Genomic DNA, 22,126 nt, shown 5'->3' on the forward strand with positions numbered 1-22,126 from the left:
ACAAGCTTTTCTTCCCCTTTTCTGGCCCCAAATTGTCCAGAGGATCTGCTTCTATTTCTGCACAAAGGAATTCATAAGATGGAATTTGGACTATTATTGATGCCTTCAACAGATTCCTTATTCAAGAAAAGAAAAGAACTATTTCGGTAAGTTTTAGTTCATAGGAATCCTGCTGAGATTAACAAAATTTGTGACAGAATCTTGAATTTGGAATCCCTTCTATTTTTTCCCCTCCTGAATTAATGAGAATTTTCATTATACAGAATCTTATTGTTATTTTTTTTCTGAAACTGGCACCAATATCTTGTGAAGAAGTTTGCAAACAACATTTAATCAAAACCAAAGATTTATTTTTTAAAAAAAAACCCCATACTCTTCACTTGGCAGTACAAGTGAGGTGTCTGATGTCCTAGTCTTTTCGTTAACCTGTTTTTCCTGTCAAGCCTGCTTTTGCTTTAGGATATTGTTAGCTAAGCTGTAATTGTATATTATAGAAAGCCTAGGAAAACAATTCAGCAGTGAAACTATCATTTGCTTTGTGAATCCTAGTCCATGAAGTTATAGTAGTATGAAGCCACAGCACACAGAAATTTTGATATACTGAAATTTTGACATATTACATTACATACATACTTATCTTCTTTTCTCTTACAACACAGCATTACCAGCAGCTACTTTCAGTTCCATTTTTGGTTTGGGTTTTTTTTTAGGGAAGGGAAAAGGAGGGGGTTTTTTTCTGTATAGAAAGATAGCAATTTTTGCAAATGAGATAGTTTTGTGAAAATTATTAGTCAGTTGAGAACCAAAAGTGTTTAACAGAAAACATCAGTGAATTGTACTCTGAAGGTCTTAACCATTAAATTGATAGAATTGTGCCCTTGTGTGAAATTTTCCTTAAAATGATGATATTCTGTACAGTCTCAGGATTTTAACTAGTAATCCTGAAGGAGGATTAGTATTAGTGTTTTAGTATTAGTGTTAGTATTTTAGTTACCTCAAACAGAGTTTTACCTAAGCAAGAATTGAAGGCTTGGAACATTTATCATACTCAAACATCAGTGTTCAAAGCCAAAAAAACCCCAATTTAATAGGTGTCAACCATGCAAAATATCGTGGATATAATGCAAAAAATTCTTTTTGTCTTTTACTTCTTCATTTTAATTGAACAATCAAAGCACAAAGCATATTATTTGCATAAAATCTTGCATGTACATATATCTTAGCATACATTAGTGGATGCATTTTGTTTAACTCTGTGGGTATACTCAAAATCTTGTTTTATCCCTTTAAATGCTCAATGGGTTCTCACTGTATGCAGAAGGGAAAAGGGGAACTCTCCTGTGCCTAATTTAGCAGAAGTAAATTTTGATATTAACTGGGAAACACATTGCCAATGTGATGATCTTGCCTTGTGATTGAAACTTACTGCATACTGATCAAAAATAAAAATAACCTCAGCCAACCTTTTATGCATGTCTACATTTGATGGTTCTAATTTCCTGTATAATATAGATTCAAGTAGGTTTTATCACTGAATAAAACTATTTATCAATATAGAGCATAAGAGATGATCATGCAGAGCACCAAACCAGCCCTCTGCACCATTTGAGGCAGATTGCAGGGCCTCTTCAGACTTTGCAAATTAGGTCCTGGTTAAGGTACTGCAGAATGAAAGTAAACAGCGGCAGGAACTGATTTTTGAAAATACTGTACTCAAAAGGTAGATGGTCAAATTTGTACAATGGGTCCAAAGTTTCATCTCTTCTTGAAATACTCTTGCTTGATGTGTCCTCAAACAGTGCTCTTTCACAGCTGTATTACAGCACTTTTTGTGGAACTGTAGTTCAAGAATTCATCTTGCATACATTCTGAACGATGAGTTCAAATATTGATATTGATCAAATTTGAGATTTGATTGCTTTTACGTTGTATATGAATGATGTGCTGCTACCTAACTATTCCAATACATTTTATGGGTTTATAAATTTAAGGTATTGAGTGATTTATATCTCTCATTTATTGGAACATATCAGCTCTTCTGCATTAAACCAAAACAAACTAATAAACAAAACCCTTGAAAACTACACACACATTTGGCAAAATTTTAAGACATAGTCTGTGAAACTGCTAAAAATCCTAAAAATGTATTTTCCAAAACTTCTAAGCCTTGCATGACTGCTGTAAAAAAGAAGTTACCTAAAACTCTTAAACAGTTTACATTTTCTGTTAAAAATGTCATTATTTCAAAATTTAGACAAAGTTAACATTCTGATTATTTAGTGTAGTTTATTTTTACTTCTTTTGGAAACAGAGGGAAGTATAGGGGAAATGAATGTATTTTCATTTGGCCATTTGGAGGTTTGTGATTGCATGTTCAGTTTTGCGATATTTTCAAATGGAAATGAAATTTCAAATTTCAAATGCTTTCAATTTGCAATGCTTTTGCTTTTTCATAGCTACACATTTTTAACTTCTTGGCATTGTCCTCATTCCTTTCTGTCCAAACACTCTTTGCCATAGTCATTCAAATGATTAAGATTTCCTCAAAGAAATACTTCAAAGTGGTCATTGGCTTCCACATCTTGGTTCATAGTCTACTGTTCAAGTGGGTCAGGAGATGTATCTGCTATATGTTAATGCTGAAACAAAGGATTCTGGTGTAATCTGGAAAAGTAAGAGCAGCTGTTCAGGGGACCACAATGCACTTTTGCACAGATGTTCTGAGATTGCTATAAGAAATTATTTCTGTCTTAACACCAATTTTTAACTGAGTTTTTTTTCTCAGAGGTATCTAGGTTCCCATGTTCTATCCCAGTCAGGGCAAAACTTGTAGATGGGTTAGATGGGTTATGTGTTTTTCTGTGTAGTGCTGCCCTCTACTGATTTCCTTGCTAATTAACGTAAGGACTGTACTACTACTATTCTTCCCGTCAAGAACAAGAATCTTTTTTTTTTTTTTTTTTTTTTTTCTGGGGGGAAGGGAAAAATCTATAGTCTTTTATTTAATCCCACCTTTTTTGTTTTGTTTTTTTTTTAACAAAAATTTCATATTAAGTGTATAGAGAAAGTTATTAGTCTGGACCAGTCTAAACCTACTGAACATCATGATTTCTTCTAAGAGGAACAAGTATCTTAAGTCTGAAACCAAAGAGAGGAATTTTAATGGGTTATGCTCTAATTGATCAAAATTATATATGCAATCTCTTTCACTTCACTACTTCTTCCACAATTTATTCAATACAATGGTCAATTTATTGTTCTTGTCAAACAATAGAAAATGGTTTTCTTCGTAGTTGCACTGGAAACTTCCTTTGAGTTATTCATGCAATAAACATTTTAATGACCCAAAATGTGGAGAATCTGCATTTTTTCCCACTTAACAAATCAGAGGATTTGTTTGAAGGCAATAAATGGTGCCTCTTTTATTACTATTATTATTTTTATGGTTTGAGGGATCTGTAGTGGTAGCCTAGAACTGTCACAGTGTCTCCTTGGAGTAAGGACTCTGATATCAGAATCTTACGACAGCTCCAGGTAAATGAATTATCTCTGCATGAAAGACATTCTCCTGAGCACATTAGCAACTGGAAAAATGTATCTTTTAAAGTCCTTTTGAATGCAAAATATTCTATTTAGATTCTTCAGGTGTAGTGTGAAGTAAGCCCTGCTGGGATCAATAGCACGGATTTGTTAGCAATGATGCCAATTTAAATGTTTCTATAGCAATTGCCATGGCAATGTTTTTAATTAGTGCAGCACAGTCACTCACAAGCATGACATGAAGAAAGCCTAACCTTCAGCAACTTGATAATGTATCCCACATTAGTTCGTTTCATTTGTTAACAGTGAAGTAAAATTCATTTCTAAAGGAAAAAGGCTGTAATGCTTGTGTACAGCTAAAAATAGCAGAGTTAACTGCAGCCGCAGTGCTTCATATTGTGCTCACTGATCTTTAAATAGAAGGGATGCAACTGATGTTCAGGATGATCCAAACAATCTGTAAAACTAAAATGTGTATTTTAACAGGACATAACAAGGATAAATCTTGTGTAGTCTGCATGCATGGAAGTAGTCTCATTGACTTTGGTTGCATTTCTTTTGAGAAAGAAAAAATCTACCTCACCCAATTAATAAGAAGACTGAAGCTGTAACAGCAAAACACTGTGCTGTAAACTGCATACTGCCACTGATAATACCAAGGCTTAGCTAGAGCCTCCATCTGTGCCACTGTAGGTTCACTTTTATTACTCCCCTAACTAATTAAAGATAGCCCAGGTATGCATACACATGCTTCCCTCTGACTACAGTGCTCAAATATTCTCTGAGTGTAGTCATCCTACAATCTGAATACAGGATGTGGATGTATCATTGATGGCTGACTTTCAAAATGCAAGCTCCTTTTCTTTTCATCTTTCAATATTTTTTTTCCTCTCCTCTCCCCTCTTCATAGATAAAGATGGGGTTTGGTTTGACATTGAAAGAATGAAAAGAAATTAGTCAATTTGCATCTTGAACAACCTTCCATGCTGAATATGGGAGAATCAAGAAAGGTGGTTTAATTTATTCATGTGAGCTAAAGTAGCTTTTGAGAGTTCCCCAAAGCTTAAGGGACAGATTTTTGACTGATGAACACTCGCTCTTTAAGTACAAGTTACTCAGATCCCATTCAGGTACAGAAACATGGCCCACACTAAAAAAGAAATGCTTCCCGTCAGAAGCTCCTGCTGCAAACCTTTTGGAACAGATTTTCAGAGCTGCTTTTTGTCCACAGGGTTGCTGATCTGTTCAGCAGTATATACAGTGGAGATAAGCTCAGCTGAATTTTTTTCCAGAGAACAGCTGAAGGTAGTAGTGCTTTATGCCTGGGACATCAGTGCAAGGTCCCTTTGGCTACATGAGTCAGGGTGTCACATGAATATAAAGTTTTAAGGAATGCAAACAATCTCTATTGGAATATGTGTTGAATTAGTGCCTTTAGGCAAACAAATCTATGGTTTGTAGGTGCACTATAAAACACATTTATCTTGCTGTAAGAAGAGAAAGTTAGCATTTATTTTAGAGTTTTTCCAGCCTCTTGGGCAAGTACATTGGAGACACTGGTCCAAATTTGACTCCACATGGCTTGAGTCACCCTCTCTACAGCACTCACAGTGAGTAACACCAGTCTCCCAGGTGGGTGGATCTGGCAAGAGAATGTGTTGATTCGTGTTTGGACAATCTCTGCTGGCAAAGGCTCGTGCAGAGACACAGCTGTGATTTAAAGCAACTGTCCCTGGGTGGTAAAAATACCATCTGCCCTTCTCTGAAGAAAGTCTCTTCTGAGGTGCAGATGAAACTGTTTCTGGACTCTCTCCCCCAGCCATCCTTCCATTAGCTAGTGAATGAAGCCTGCAGCACTTCCAACCCATCCTGTTTAAGGGTCTCTCACTTGTTAGCAATGATATTCAGTGAAGCTAAAACGAGACTTAAAATATATATTCCTGAGGCAGCAACTCTCTGGATTACAAAAGGAAAATGTGTATTTTTACATAAAAAAATAGAAGATCCTTTTTCTTCAATAATGAACCTTTTTACAGGATCTGCTTCTCATTAGCATGAGGGGAAACAGGAAATGTAGCACTTGTAAATCCTTAACACAAGGCCTTTTGAAGATATTCCTTTGATCTTTAGTATCGATTTTTCTCCACAGGGAACACATTTCACTCTTATCATATAATGAAGCCACATTATATGTTTTTATACCACACCTTATTTACAAATGCAACACATTCATCACATTCATGGTTTTTATAGAATAGCCTTCAGACACAAGAGGAAAAATAAATTCTGTCATCAAAGCAAAATTCTTCTCTTTGCTTCCTCTTTAAGATTGTCTCAAGTTCTGTTACTCACAAACTGGTTGGCTGTACTTTAATATTGATGCCTTGCAATATTTAAGGCATTTTTTGCTTTTGGATTTTTTTTTTTTCCAGAACCAGTATAGCCCTCTGTTTGGAAAAAAAAAAAAAAAAAAAGAAAGAAAGAAAAAACCCACAGTATCTGAAGCTGTGGGCTTCTATTTTCTAGAGGCATCAATTCTCATCAGTCTCTCTGCATGAAGCAGATTAGATTCACCTATGGCAGCCCTGCTAATGACAGGATGTATTTACCAGTTCGCCTGGTAACTGGGACTACGTGCTTTCACCAAATGCCTCTTCTTTGCTGCTTTATTATGCAGCAGTCCACTCTGGTCACATAGCTAGGTCCTAACAAAACACTGAAATTCCTTATCAGGTGCCTCCTAGCTCTGCATATCTCCAGAGCATAGTATGTACCAGGATGAGAGCTTGCTAAACTTCCTGAGTCTGTAACTTGTATAATGGTCCAACAGGTTGTTACAAAGCAGAATTTCTCAGAATAAAGACTTCTTCAAGCTAGCATTTCCCAGTTTTTTTTAGAATCACAGAAACATAGAATATCCTGGGTTGGAAGGAACCCATAAGGATCATCAAGTCCAACTCCTGGCTCCACACAGGGCGAGCCAAGTCAGAGAATGTGACTGAGAGCATCGTCCAGATGCTTCTTGAACTCAGCCAAGCTCGGTGCTGTGACCAGTTCCCTGGGGAGCCCATTCCAGTGTCCGATCACCCTCTCAGTAAAGAACCTCTTTCTTATATCCAACCTAAACCTCCCCTGTCTCAGCTTTGGTACTGTTCCCTTGGGTTCTATCACTGGTCATTAAAGAGAGAAGAGTGCTTGCCCCTTCACTTGCCCTTGTAAGGAAGCCATTTAAAAACATTATTCTCTTCCATCCTACTTCCCTCCCCCCCCTCCCCCCCCAATTACATCTGAGTTGCTAGAAATCTTGTTCCTGTAAAGGAGGATCATGAAAACTCAGATTTAATTACTGTCTGCAAGGTAATATACATTCACTTATCCGGACTGGAAGAACTTAGTTGCTGACCAATTAAAGGTAGTTAGCAGATTTGGACTGGTAATTGCAGCCTGTTGTTGCTGCTTCCTTCCTGAAGGAACTGAGCAGCTGCTGTATGCTGTCATTTTTCAGAGCTCAACCCCCTTTATACCCTTCTGCTGTCTCCAAAGGAGTCACAAAATGAAGAAAAGTCTTATCCTCAGAACTGAGCAGGCCCCTTGCAAGCATAGGAATCTGTGTACAGAAACAATGCATAGGTTTAACATATTTTTTATTTGTTATTTCAGTTAATCTGAAAGAAGTCTGATGCAGCTGAGACTTCAGCTTTTATTTCCATGTGGAACACCTTTAAATACCTGAAAGTGGCAATTCAACTACTTACTGAAATAGATCTCAGAAATATAAAATGCAATTACCTCCCTTTTTCTTATTTCTCAATGTCTTCCTTAAAACCAAAACCCACCATCCCCCAATCAATCAAAAAAGCACTTCACTTGTATCTCAGTTAACTTTGTTAATGAAAGACGTGAAAAAACTAAGTACAATAAAGGATTGCTTATTCTATTAGTATCCTGATAGTCCTAGATGAGAATGTCTTCAATAATCCATGATAATATATAAGCATGGAGAAGCATATCATGTTTTGTCATTCTCCAAATATTCTCCAAATATTCTCCAAATATTCTCCAAATATTAGGTATTTAGAAAGCCCCATGTCCTGGTTTCAGCTGAATCAGTAGATTTTCTTTTTAGCAGCCATTATAGTGATGTGTTTTGGATTTTATCTGAGAATAACATTGACAATGCAATGACATGTTTAGTTGATGCTAGGTAGTTGTAGTGTCACACTAAGTAAAGGACTTTTCAGCTTTTCAGTCCCTTCCAGGGACTGGAAGAGCACAGCCAGGACAGCCAGCACAAGTTGGCTAGAGGGATATTGCAACACAGAATGTCATACTGAACACATACATTATATATATATATATATATATAAACCCCTTATCAGGTATTGACTGGATGGTGTGGCAAGGCTCAAATCTGTATAACTAAATTCTCTTCTTCTCTCCTCTGCCTCCCTCCAAAGAGAAGCTACCATGTCTGTATCATCCCTGAGAAATCACCCTGGGATTGTTCCTCAAACACTATCAGGACAGTGACAGTTCATACAGGCTAAACTGATGTTCGGAACTGTAATAACAGTGAAGTAGTATGGACTATTATGTCGTAAAAGCCAGATTATAAAAGTATATTAGTATAATCATAGTCATATGATCCTTCTGAAAGCTTGGGTTTATTATGCTGAATGTCAGTTGCAATGTTTTTCACCTTGATATTCAAACCTGGATTTAGATTTTTATGAGCACGTTGAACAGTGCTGGCCCTAGTACAGATCCCTGTGGAACACTAAAACAGGCCTTATTACAATGTGAAATGTCGTTATTTACTTCTTCCTGCCGGTTCCCGTCATTTAATCAATTACTGATATATGCAGGAACCTTCAATTCTAGCTCTTGGCTCCTTAAAAGCCTTTGGTGAGTGACCCTGTCAAAAGCCTTCCAGAAGAACAACTAGACCATATCAAAGAGGTCAAAGCTATCCATATGCTTGTTAACTTTTTCAGAGGTCTCAAATAGGTCAGGACTTCCTTTCTGAAAACTATACTGACTTTTCCTCAGAAGGTCATATGTCCAACAATTGTAAGACTTGCTGGCAGTTTCACTGGTTTGGGCCTCATATTTCTCTGTGGCTTGTCCCTGGTAGAACACAAAGTGATAGTATTTAATACCTTGAAACCTTCAAATATTCAGAAAGTTGAACTGAAAAGTATAATAAAATAATTACTTTGGAAGTTCCATCACTGAGATTTTTAAGAATCCTGATAGCATGCATGATGTCCTCTTGTCGGACAAATAAATAAATAAATAAATAAATAAATAAATAAATAAATAAATAAAGCTGGCATTTAATCCTTAAGGGTTTATGACCATCTCTGTTTTATCCTGAAAACTGAGACAAACCACAGAAAATTTGGCAGCCACAAGCACAGCACTGATAGCAAAGCTTTTTCCTGGAACTTTCCAAACAAGTTTACAGTTTTTAATTATATCAGTTTGTAAAATCCAAATGTTTCCCCAGCCACTGATGGAATGACAATACAGTTATCAAACAGACACATGGCACTGGAAGTTGGATGTATATGCTGTTCTAGAGAAACCCTTTCTGATATTTGTTTCCTAGGGAGTTATGCTTTTTCCCAGGAGCTATCAGCCTAGATGTGGTCAGTTGAACTCCCAAATGGTGCCTGACAGTCCTGCAGAGGCTCACCAAGAGATCAATACCTCAGAGCTTTGCTCAATTTCATATTAAAATTTTGATTACTTCCAGGTTTTTTTCCCCAAGCCCTCTGGGGAAAAAAATCCTCTAAAAACTAATCTTTTTATTTTTTCCCCTGTTTAAGTTTTAAGATTTCCTGAAGGATTTCCTGAATTTCCCTTCTTCAAAGTTCTCCTCCATTGCAGACTTTATAAAGTGATTTATTGTTGCTACCATGATAGGCAACTTCAGAAGACTTCAGACCCATCTGGAACCGATTCTAAAGATGGGTAAGTATGTAATCTGCATATGCATTTAATCATTTGATCATGCTCTGATGAGACTGACGTTGTTATTCTCATATCAACTGTTTTACTATTTGGTTCCTTTGTTTCTAACAACCAGAGACAGAAATAACTAGTTTATTTCTCTTAGGGTACTAGTTATCATTAATATGACATGTGATATACTTCCTTTAGTAATACCTGAACCAGACTTGAGACTTTTAACAATCTATATCAAAGTATAAACATCCAGAGCATGCAGATTTTCATGTGATTTATTTGGATTAATTAAAAACATATATAGTACCTCTCAGAAAACATTCCAGAATTATACCGGTTTTACTCCCTTTTCATTAAAACTCACTAAGAAGCAAAAAGTATAACTGCATGAATATATATGGTTAGAATTTCAGAGTTAAAAATACACTAGAAACATACTTGAAAAAAGTTGATATAACAAAGTATTTTCTTTACATTGTCTGCCCTAATATCTTTTGTACAGCTTTGCCTGAAATGGATGAGCATGGTCAAGCTTTAAAACTTTCTCACTCACTCCAATGCCCATGACTCTTTCCCTTCTTGGATTGCTAAAAGATGAGGAGAAAGGTTATATGAGGGACCATAGCTATGTTTGGGCATTGTACTGCTAAGACAACTAAAAAAGCATCTGGCTTCATATAAAAACTAACTTAATCACATAACAGGAAAAAAGAAAGTGGATACATCATCTGTACATAGGGTTGTCTATGTCAGTCACTTTTATTAATCTTTTCTTGGTTTATGTAGTAATAGATATTTTACATGAAGCAAAGTTGTACTTTCTACAAGTGAATTTCCTCATTTCTTATCTTTGATTCTGCAATCATTATTACAGGAATATGTTGGTGTCACTTTTGAGTGGTATGGTTGTGAAGTTAAAGTAGTGGTAGTATCAGTTAGTGAAGTTCCATTACTCTTGTAAATATAGCATGCTAAATTGCTCTTTTTTTCCTAATTATGAAAAACTGTCACATGAACTACCCACAGGCAGTTCTTCATGGAAAAGAATGTACCTTCATCTAGATGTCATTAATAGAGTGTTGCTTTTAAAATAAACATTTTAAAGTAACATTTACTAATAAATAGAGCAAATAATAATGATCCAACACAGTTAAATGCAATTGTTCTGTTGCAATTCTGGATGCTGTGAAGGGAAAACATGCTGCAATGTTATAATTAAGGTGATATGATGTAACAATTTGAAGTTAGTTGATATAAATCCAGCTAATATTTTAATTGTGTAGCACAACATCTTAATGAGTGTTTAGAAATGGTTATTTTTAGTAATACAAAGTGCTAAGCAAAGCATGTAAACACTTCTTTTTGTATATACCCGCCTATCATTCATATTTTAGGTTAAAGTAATAAGAAAGTAGTAGGAAGGATTTGTGAGTGAAAAAAGTCTGTCTTCTGGCTGACACAGCTGAAGTCATGGAATAGTGCTACTGAATTTTTCATTAACATTTTTTTGCCAAAAATTTTATTTCTAGTTGTCTCGCAGCAGCATACATGCAGACATGGAGAAAATGGAACCTGTTATGTAGTGTGGAATTATGCCTAGATATTAATGTAGAAGAATGGTGGCATGCCTCCAGTACTTGGGAAAGCAAATTCAAATTCAGAGTTAAATACAACTATATTTATGAAGCCAAAACTGTTTGATTATTAGCCTTACATTCCTAAAGCATAGGAGTTCAAGCTCAGTCAGGATGCACTACTTTGGTGATTGATACCTTCAACAGTTTTACTCTTTCACCACCTTTCCCATCTGATAAAAAACCCCTTTATTCAGAGGAATGTTGGGGTTTTTTTCCTTCTAAAAATGTTATACTTCCAGAGGATGTTAAAAAACCTCCTGAAGCCAATGCATATAAGTCTGTGGACTTTCAGGAAAGTCACATTTAGGCTGAAAATTTTAAAAGAGTAACCCAAATTACCATTTATTTTATTTTTCACTCACAGCTCCTAATGAAGTAACAATAGTTTAGGAACAAAATTTGTTCCTTTCTGGTCACTTGTCCAGAGAGTAAGTTAGCTTAAATGCTTCCCATTAATCTTCTATTTATTGTCCTCCTTCATTTTGTATTAACAGCACTGCTAAAATAAGGAGAAATCCATAAGAGAATTTTATGTTCCTGGTTTTATAGGCATTGAGAGACTAGTGGTTAAAGTATTTCAAAATTATTCTAGCTACAGCCTTAGCTGGGAAATGCAGGTCTTTTTTTTTACAGAATGTAAAGTTCTGCAATATAATTGCATTTTGCAAGAAACTTATAAAAAGCTTGGGTTTATTGGCTACATTTATCACTGTTAAGCAGGATCTGGGGGAAAAACGGAGAGGCTTGTGTTATTTTATTTTTTTTTTTTTAAGGACATGATGAGTTTTCTTATTATCGCATACTAGATATGTGCTATCCAAAAGAGGGAGCCATAACATTATGCTATATCTTTCCACTTTATGAGACAATGAAACTGCATATATTCTTTTATTCCTTTTTTTAAAATTTTACTTAAAGATGACGTTCACTCTAAGAGTTTGTTGTGGGTTTTTTTTTTGTTTGTTTGTTTGTTTCATATGAAGAAGCAATAAACTTCAGAACTAGAAAATATCTGCTAATCATCTTACTGGAGCTGAGTGAAATGCTTGTATTAAAGATGAAAAATGCTTAAGTAAGAGAAAAATATCCTGTTACAAAAAAAAAGTCACAGTAATTACTCTTGCTCTTGATTCCACCACATGCCTTTCTACCAATTTTGAGCAAAGGGTCTAATCTCTCTGTACCTTATGAAATGGAAAAATTATACGTAGCTATCAGAGAAAACTACTTGAGGTATTTGCTAAAAATTGGTTGCTTGTCTCTGTAAAAAGTGAGTTCAATACAAAATATCAATCCTAGTACCTGTTGAGACACCTTTGCTTGGAGGAAGACAGTATTCATTGGGGAATTAACTATATTCTGGAAAGCATGACTAGATTGCCTTCATATCTGAAAGGTCAGCAAACCAAGGTGTATCTGCATGAATAGAAAGGAAAAGCATGGAGTGATCAATAACACTCGCTTTGCTTCTTTTTTTTTATTACTTTTATTATTGTCAATTTCTTTAGTTTTCTTTACCTCTTTCTGATAGTTCTGTGTACCACATGGGGCATCTGACACACTCCAGTTAACCTATATCAGGAGGTAATTCATAGAATCAAAGAATATCCTGGGTTGGAAGGGACCCATAAGGATCGAGTCCAACTCCAGTTTTGGTATTTTTGTATCAGAGAAGCATTGATAATTGTTTAATACTTTTCTAATTAGCCTGTTGCTTTACAGAAGAGGTTGTCTTGCTGGTTTGGCTATAAACATATCTCACTATTATTATATCTCATTATTATCACTACCAATAGTGATGTAGCTGTCAGAAAGTAATGTCAGTATTTGTATTATAGACCTATTTGGTATAGGAGAAAAGAAAGGCCAAGTTAAAGCCCTAGACATGAGAGTCCAAAATACAAATTCTGTGGTTGAAAGAACATATGGTTAAAAATATATAAAATCATAAATGAAATTTAAATGAAAATATGTTATCCCTTGTATGGAATCATGGAATCGTAGAATCATAGAATGGCATGGGTTGGAAGGAACCCCAAGGATCATAGAGCTCCCACCCCCCTGCCACAGGCAGGGACACCAACCTCAGGCCTGGACCTACACAAGGTTGCCCAGGGCCCCACCCAATCTGGCCTCGAACACTTCCAGGGACGGGGCATCCACTACCTCTCTGGGCAGCCTGTTCCAGCACCTCACCACTCTTTCTGTGAACAACTTCCCCCTAATAGCTAATCTGGTTTTAATCCATTCCCCCTTGTCCTGCCATTGTCTATCCTTTTTAAAAGTTGAGTCTCCTCCTGCTTATAAGCTCCCTTCAGGTACTGGAAGGCTGCAATGAGGTCCCCCCGCAGCCTTCTCTTCTCCAGGCTGAACAAGCCCAGCTCCCTCAGCCTCTCTTCGTAGGGGAGGTGCTCCAGCCCTCTAACCATCTTTGTGGCCTCCTCTGAACCCACTCCAACAGTTCCACATCTTTCTTGTATTGGGGGCCCCAGACCTGGACACAGGACTCAAGATGGGGCCTCCAGAGGGCAGAGTGGAGAGGGACAATCACCTCCCTGTCCCTGCTGGCCACCCCTCTTCTGATGGAGCCCAGGATACCATTGGCCTTGCAAGCTGCAAGAGCACACTGCTGGCTCATGTTAAGTTTCTCATCCACCAGAATCCCCCTTTTTTAAGAATTTCTGGTATTTTTCTTTCTTATTCATAAGTAAAATTAAGTATGGTAGCCTGCATACATTCACTATATAATCTAAACCATCTAAAACTTTTTTTTTTTTTTTTTTTTTTTAGTGAAATGAATGCCAAGTAAATAAGAAAAGAGGAAGGCAAAGAGCAAATGTACAAAGAACGAACAGAAAAAGCAGAAGGGAGATACACATGAGAACAAAATATCTGCAGGAAAGGAGGATAACTGTTCTTCAGAGAAGTGTATAAAATTAAATGACAGCGTTCCATTCAGAGCATATATTTGGTAGATAAAGTTTGGCTGTCCACTAGGATCACTGTTTTCAGTTGCTCAGTTCAAAAAAATGTATCTGACTTTTTCAGACCTGCTGAGTATCAGAAGCTCCAGGAATTAAACTAGATTTACAAATGAAATTCTGACAGTCATTACCCTGGGTCTATTGCTTCATTTATTTTGAGAGCCACAAAACTTTTTTGTACCTAGCTTTTTCCTCATTAGAGACATATATAATAGTAGTACTTTCTCCACGTGTTTTAGCATTGTTCGCAGACATTAGTATTTACCACAGTGGTATCTGAAATGGATATCTGCAATATAATATATAGATAAGTTTTAGGAAAACTTCTATGTTTTTTGAGTTATGATAAATTTTAAGAGTGAATCCAACACAAATTAAACAAGTAGGACTGCGGATTCTTTTGAAAAAGCAATCAACTGAATAAGGAACAACAGAATAAACATTCCACCTTAAAATGTGTTAATCTGAACACAGCTTTTATGCAGTTTCTACTTCCTTTTGAAATTCTTTGGACAGTTTTTGCTTATCATGTCATTCCCCACATAAAGTCAATCCAGCCTATGATGCACCCTGTTGGAACAGCTTGTGACTTGTCCTCCCAATAATATGCTCCAACAATATCTTTTAATTCGAACTTGAAAAAAAAGAGAAGATAGTTTACAGCTATTTATGTTCAAGTTATTATTATTTGTTAAGAGTTGTTCAGCTTTCATAATTTACTCTCATTACCGATATTTTCCACATTTCTTGTAGAAGAGAACACATTTAGTTGGCATGTTTTAACATTTATGCTTTTCAGTTTTAGTCAATAATATTTCACAAGCTTTTATTATATTGCCTCACAGTATAACAGCTTTCCACTTCACCACTTCTGTTGTGATGTGGTATACCTTAGTAGTTAATACAAAGTAATAAAACCACTTTAAGTTCTGAAGGCCTTCTTATCTAGTACCAAATGAAACACTACTAAACTGAACACCCTTTGTACTTGTGATATAATGAGAGTAATTTTACACAGATGTTAATTGGCTAAAATAAATAAATAAAAATGCTATTAGCTACCACTAATTCTCTTCATAAAAGAAATTATAATCTTGAGGTTAAACCAGTGTATATATATTTATCTTTCTGTCTTGGTCTTGATGAATAAATAAAATACTTTCTTAACAGGCTTGTGAGTGTTAAAATTATAACAGACAATGCACTGAAAAATACACTACATGTAAAACTTTCCTCATTTGGGTGTGAGCTTTGTGAATACAATTAAAATAAAAGTTCTTACCCCAGACATATTTCTACTTTCAGTTTACCCTGTTGACATTTATAAACATGTTCACTTTTTCTCCAGTTACATTCACTGAAGTTTTTTTATGTGCCATCAGGCTTACTTTGAACACTCCATTACCAAGTCAAAAACATTCATATGTTCCATTTATTTTACTGCATTTTTATCATGTAAGTCCTCTGTCATACAGTGCATTACAATTAATACTTTATTACTGTTTGGTTTTAATACAGGTTGTATCTGTATCTACACTAAAAAAGGTGGCCTTAATAAAAATATGAAGTAGTTGCATCACAGTTGGAATTCCCAATTTCTGGTGATTTCTCCATGACATATACATTATAATTTTGTTTTTTTTTCTTTCTGAAAACCAATGTATTCCAGATTTTTCTGACATGTTTAGCTTAGTGTCCTCATTTTTTCATGCATTCAAAGCTTCAGTGCGGTAAGGCACTCTATTTCCATTCTTCTTTCGTCCATCATTTACACAAGACATTATTTCAATAACAGTCTTTGTAGGCCTGTTTGGTTTGTTGGGGTTGTTTTTCTCTTTCATAGATGCATTGTATCTGTTCTGCTCAGGTGTGCATAATATTGCTCATACTTTTTGAAGTTGTAACCTTTGCAGGAAATTTTAGAACTTCCTTCCACGTCATTTATGTCAGTAAAAAGATTCTGATAATATCACTGACTGACAGTTTTGCTTTCATTTTTGTAGTTATTTTGGTTGTGTCTGACATTAGTTAATTAATGTCTCTGTCATTTAATGAAAAATTTTTTCATTTTATACACACACACACACATTTCAAAGCCTTCTAAAGCAATGGCTTCTTCAACATGTTACTAATGTAAACATCTGATTTTGATTTTTTAAACCAAAAATTTCTTAGCCCTCTGTATAATTTTGAAATCTGTACTGCGTGTTTATCTCGTCTAATTATGCAGTACTCAAGTATATCTGTTTATTTTATCTAATAAAAGAATTGATTACTTTCATGAGCAATATGTTCACAGTATTATATTTATCCCATTTTAATCTATACTGAAAGTATATTACAATCTCCTTTTGATAGCTGAACAAGCTAGAGTTTCCCTTTCTCTCTGAGCCTGGGCAGAAAGGAACCTTTTTACATTGTCTTGGTTTGCCTCTAACTTTGATGTATCAGAAATCAGTACTTGTTGGCATTTTGCAATACTCTTTCCTCTGACATTTACCTTGCAAGGAACATGGAGTTATTCCACTTGTTTGTTGTAATATTGATGACTTATTTGCAGAAAGTAATGCATTTTAAAAAAATACTTCTCAAATTAATTTTGTTCATGTACAGTAAATAAATTGGCTTTGTCATTTAATATTATCTCTCCAGTCATATTATATTCACATGCACATTATACAAATTGATGTGCATTCTGCACACACACCAACCCCTGTGTAGGAGGAAGGGCGTGAGAAGGCTGGAAAGAAAAAATCATATTGTTATTGTTAGTCCTGATTACACAATAGTTGACTATTTCCCTCCCAGTTTAGTTTCTGTTGCCCAGCTCGTGGGGCCTGGAGTGAGTCAGGCACTTCAGACGTTTCTGACCTAGCTGGTGCTCAGCTACATCGTGAATTCTGCCCTTTTTGTCCCTTTGCAGCTCTCAGGTCCTCTGCTCTGCTTATTAATGACCATGACAGTATTTCCTCCCTTTATAAAGATTGAATCTAAATGTTACCGATGTCCATGGGAATATTCAGCAGACAATGTTGAGCTTTCCATTAGGACTATGTGCACTTCTGTTGTTTACCTGGATTTTACACTTAAATGCTTTCATAGAACACTTTGAAATACTTTGTTGTAATTACTGACTGGTAATTGGTGATTTCTGAGAGGCAACACATGAATACCAATTTATTTGGACTCTAGTACAACACTGATCTTCTTTCAGTTAAGTCACAGAACCATGTCATTGCAAAGACTACATATGATGCACTAATATTATTTGCATAGTTTTCTCAGGTTCTAGTATTTCTTTTTCAAGATTTAATTTCAGTATTTTCTTCTGTGCTCAATGAGAAAACCTGTTATTCAGGGCAGTCTTTTATTTTTTTTTACTGAACAGTAAGCTATGACTCTTTTTATATTCTCCTTTGTACCAGTATATTTAACTGAATTTCAAATTCAATAGTAAAATTATTTATTTATTCTTATCTCAGCTACTGTCAAAGAAAAACTTGAACTTAAGGAATACAGACTTACATCCATGCAATTTTCTGAGCTTGTTACTAACATATTAAAACTAGAATGGTTAAGACTTCTAATTTTTAAAATGGCCCTGTCTGTCTTCCTGTCTGTTTTTCTGGTCTATAGATTTATTAATAATATCAAAAATCCCAACAAAATATGAATAAAAAATTATCCACTCTCAAATTCTTTCACAACCTCTCCCTTTGTGTGCCTCCATTATTTGCAGTATATGAACACAAGATTGCTCAGGCCACACATCTTTTTTTATAAACCTTAAATCTGTAGAAAAAAGTAGCAGACAAATATTGTTCGCAATTGTTTCCTTTTTGATTATTATGGTTTACAGACACCCTCTTTTTCCTTGCTTCCCTCAGAATAAGGACCGCTCAGAAACCTGCCTCCTCCTCTGTCCTCTCTTTAAAATAGCAAGTCACTCTGACCCCACAAAGGTCAACAGTCCTCCATCCCAAACTACAAAAAGGACATAGCAAGGCCAGTTGCTCGAGAAGGCAGTGAGGCCAGGCCCTAAGGAGAGGTAATGAGTATGAAAAAAGCCAAGTTTTGAGAATGTTATGATACCACTGTCATTCTGGCAGATAACAATTTTTGTAATTGGCCTGCTGTAAATTAAGATTCTACTGGGATCTTTAGGTATTCCTGCTCACTAGCAGATATACTCTAAAAAATACAATGTACCTGATTCTCACTAGTAAGACAACTCCAACTTTTTAATTGCACTTATTTATGCCCATAAATACCTATGTATACATAAGCAAAGCATATGCATGTTCTTGAATTTAAATATTTTTTTTGTACCCTGACTATGTTCAAATGTCTTCCACATGTAATTTCATAGAACTGTGGGCAATAAAGCAAATGAACACTGACAAACACTTCTTATTAAATTCTCAGTGAGATAAACTGAAGGTTTTAACATCCATTCCTAGCATTAATGAATATGGCTGGCAAAGTATTAAGATATATCAATTCTCAGACACAACAGTTTAACATACCATATGGTAACATTTCACTTCTTGAGGAAAAAAAAACAACAAAAACCCAAACAAAACAATACATGCTGCTTCCCAAGATGAACACCCTTCTACTTCAGAGCAAATAATTGTTCTTTATCACTTATCAGGATATGTGCTAGTCATCCTCATTTGAGAAAACAATTGCTTGTAAATGGAGATGGTAGTTTTATCCAATGACTATCTTTTTATTTAAATCTTGAAAGCTACAATTCTCTTCTTTTTTATAAATAGGCTAAGAAATTCTGGCTGCTCTGTGACAGTCCTCAAACCCTCATACTTCATTCAGTGTGCCTTAGAATTAAACACTGCAGACTACCTCGAAAGGAGAGAGAACAAGTCTCTATCTTCCTTGTCCTCCCTGTCATTCAGATACTAGATATCAGCCACTGGGATGGAAATTTCTGTTCAAAAGGAGCATGCTCACATCACTAGACCTGTCAATTATAAGGATAAAACTAAATTTCAGGACCATTTAAGTAGGAATAAGTTGTCAACTTTGTATTTGCATTTTAAAGGGGCGTTTAAATGAAAGGGAGATGAGGTATTACTTTGTCTACTTTGGGGCTGATCATTTAGATGCACATACAGCAAGGCTGAAGGTATTCCTAAAACTTCATTGTAGCAACAAGATTTCAAATCTCCTGAATCTTCATCCCTTGAGATGAGAAAGAGTAAGGCAAACCCCATTTTGAAATAGTAGCTTTAATATTTTGAAGGTAGGAATTTTGCCAATACATGTAATCAGGTAGAAATTGTATGGGTATTAAATACAGATGTTTCACTGAAAGCAATCAGTCATGACATATGATAGTATTAAGGTGGTTTAGTCATCAGTTCTTTTCCAAGGAATTCTTGCCTCAATACAAATATATTGAATGAAGTGGAAATTGCTTGCTGAAAATCTTAAAAGAATAACCTGGTCAGTGGACCATGGGAACTACAAGCCAGTCAGCTTTACCTCTGTGCCCGGTACAATCATGGATCAGATCCTCCTGAAAGACATGTCAAAATGTATGGAAGTCAGGGAGGTGATTAGAAACAGCCGATGTGGATTCACCATGGGAAGTCTTGCCTGACAGACCTAGGGGCCTTCTGCAATGAACTGGCTGCCTCAGTGATCAAGGACCTACAGACACTATCTACCCGAAGGCTTTTGATATGAACCCCCCCCCCCAACAATTCTTCCTAACAAATTTGAAGTTGGAGACATACACGTTTGATAGTTAGACTCTTAATGGTGTAAGGATCGTTTGGCTCACAGTTCCACAAACAGGTTTCTGTAATGTCTAGTGCACCAGGCAACCTATAGGGGGTTGTAAAAGTGACTCAGCCTTGGATTGCCTTGAGGCCCCATCTCCCTAGATAGAGTCCTGCCTACTGCCACATGGATCAAAGGCATAAAAACTCATGGGGAGCTGTGTAGACAGCTCATACTTGGGTTGTCCTGTAAGATTAAACAGGGCAGCATTGCATAATGCAAGGAACGGAAACCTGGGCTGAGCCTTGAATTCTTTCAACAAACAATACGCCCTGAGTCCCAATCGAGCCACTAATCAGCTGCCGAGCAGTAAGATGAAGGCAAACCAGAGGGTCCCCATTTGGCCTTAATGGGCCCAGACATTACAAAGATATGCAACAGATCGGGTATAAGATAAGAGGGAACACTGCTAATGACAAACATGGCAGGTGGTATTGACCACTTCAGGCACAGTCCTGCCCACTGCCACGTGGATCAAAGGCATAAAACCAAATAAAACCCCTCGGATTTGGTCTGAGGGTGGGGGAGCTGCTTCTGCAACTCTGCCAGGAGACCCTTCCCTCTTGGCCAGGATGCTGGCTAAGGCACCGTATGGAGAACCCGGACCTGGAGAGGGGTAAGTGAATATTTGATGTGTTTTAAGTCTTGGGAGATTGGCTCACACACGTGTAGTATTTAGTGCACTGTGAGCTGTGAGAGTGAGTTCCACGGATCAGCTGTGTCTTGTGAATGGCCCGGGGGCGGTTACAACAAGTGATGATCTCTCGAGGTCCCTTCCAACCCCTACAATTCTATGATGTGACTGTTGGGGCCGTATCCCCGCATTCCCCGACTGCTGTGCTGGCAGCAGTGCGTTTTGTGATTCTCTTGTGTTTGTGCTAAGTGTAGTCGTGCTTCTAAACTGCAATAGTGCATTTCTCCATTGTATCCGTGAAACCTGAAGTAGCAACGCATTGAATCTGCTCGTAGGTTTTAAATAAATAATAGTTTTTTCCCTAAACCACTACAGCTGAGTGTCTTCCCATGACAGATGTGTAAGGAACTGGCTGGATGGCTGTGTCCAAGGAGTTACAGACAGCCTCAATGTCCAAGGAGAAACCAATAACAAGTGGTGTCCTTCAAGGGTCCATAATGGGACCTGTACTATTGAATGTTTTCATTAACAACATAGATAAATTATATATATATATATATATATATCCATATAGATGCAATTATAGTTATGGATGATATACATGTAGGTATCTCTAGATAATTTTACCTTTATCATTTTTATCTTTAAAATTATAGAAATACCAATGCAGACACAGATACATGTATGCACATATACATGTGTGTGTTTTCACCACAAGCAATGAAATTTCAGGATTTTATTATTGCCTACTAAACTCACAGGCTGACTAGCATGAAATTTAATTAGTGCTAATCAACTTGAGGTGAAGGAAGCAGAAAATTAATGTGACTCATTTATTTTCCATCCTACAGCAATGTCCCCCTATTTATGTTCCTTAAAAGCATGTCTTTTCAGATTCAATGATTCTCATGGTATTTGCATGTAAAACATAGAGACAAACTACAACATTCATTTTGGTCCAGTTTATATTGTGCCTGCCCACAATACTATGTTTATAAAGAGCTCAAATCAAGTAATCCAGAATCTTATACTGATTTATACAAATCTTTATCTATCTCCCTCCCTCTCCTCCCTCTCCTCCCTCTCCTCCCTCTCCTCCCCCTCCTCCCTTTCCTCCTTTTCCTTCCTTTCCATCCTTTCCTCCCTTTCCTTCCTGCCCTTCCTTCCTTTCTTCTGGTGGATCTAGTCATGTCCTTTGAGATTTAAGTCGGGTTACTCAATGTGTGTATCTGCCCTGGCTTTACATTATTTGGGATCCCCATGTGTGGGTCTTAGGAAAGTTCCCAGTGACGTGCCTAGGACAAAATTACTGTTCAAACTGCCTGAAACTTTGAGAAAAACTCAGTTACCCTGAGTTTATTCGTTCTCCCATTTAAAAATAGTGATTTAAAAAAAAAAAAAAAAGAACTTTGGATTCTTTTCATATCATAAGATCAGAAACTTAAACTCTCTGCTGGTTAAGACCCATTTTAGTTCCTTTTGACCCCAGATCTGTACATGGCACAACACCAGAACTATCTGATCTCATCTGCAATTGTTCAGAAATGTCCAGATGC

This window comes from Gallinula chloropus, assembly GCF_964237585.1.
Source record: "Gallinula chloropus genome assembly, chromosome: 2".
NCBI lineage: Eukaryota > Metazoa > Chordata > Aves > Gruiformes > Rallidae > Gallinula > Gallinula chloropus.